We start from the raw sequence: 1,029 nt of genomic DNA on the forward strand, positions 1-1,029 counted from the left end.
CCCCTCCCTGTCCCCCCTCTCCTCTCATCCAGAACCCCTGCCCACACCCTCCCCTGCTTCGTCTTCTCCCCACCTCCCCCCAGCGCTGCAGCCCAGGCTGCACCTGCCTTCCCAGCTCTCCCCCTTCTCTGCCCTCCCCGTTTTCTCTCTGCTTCTCTCCAGCTGCCAGCTGATCGGGTCAGGCAAGTCCATCCAACCTGAGAGCCCCAGGGCCCCTTCGGCCTCTAACCAGACCCCTCCTCTTCCTGGGACACCTCTCTTCCCAGGCCTGCCTGGGTGACTGTTCTGTGACTTGGCCCCCAGCCCCCAAGCCTCCCCCTTCATCTGTGACTTTAGTCTGTTGTGGTGGTGAGCTGACACCCCAGGCGTGACCTCGGTGACTCTTGTGCCCCCTCGGTGGTATTGCTCCTGCCCTGCTCTATGCCTGTCTATAATACACGGGCACACACACACGTGCAAGCGCGCATCTCTTCTCTGGTGCTGGGAACCGCCGTGTGCTGTCCTTCTGAGTCTTGTGGCCCAACTACAAGCAAACACTGTCACCCCAGCCCCCCCCGCCAACACGTGCCACCTCCGACGAGCCTCCCTGCCATTCCCGGCCTGTGCACCGTCAGCCCCCCAGCCACCTTCCTGCCCCTTCCCCGAGCATGGGGGTGCTGTCCCGGCAGCTGTGTGCTTCTGGCCGGACCAGTCTGCTGTCTCTTGGCTGAGAATGAAACCCATTTCTGAACAATGGGGAGCAACGTGTTGTGTGCTGGCTGTGTTCTGTGGCGTTCAGGGGGAAGGGAAGGTTTAAGCATGGGGGCGCAGGGGTGCCTGGGAGGCCCCAGTCCCAGTTTTTCCCAGGCTGCTCGGGGAAAGCACCTGGACTTAGCTGGTCTTCATCTGAACCCTGCTGTGGCCACCAGGGGAGTGCCAGCCTGGAGGACTCATGGGGCCTGGGTGGGAGCCCAAGGAGAACAGGGTGAGAGGAGAGAAATGCCTAGGCTGGAAGCCAGTACTCTGGCCCTCCCGGGGCGGCACGCAGCC

This window comes from Talpa occidentalis, unplaced genomic scaffold (assembly GCF_014898055.3).
Source record: "Talpa occidentalis isolate TD23 unplaced genomic scaffold, MPIMG_talOcc4v2.1 talOcc4.2, whole genome shotgun sequence".
NCBI lineage: Eukaryota > Metazoa > Chordata > Mammalia > Eulipotyphla > Talpidae > Talpa > Talpa occidentalis.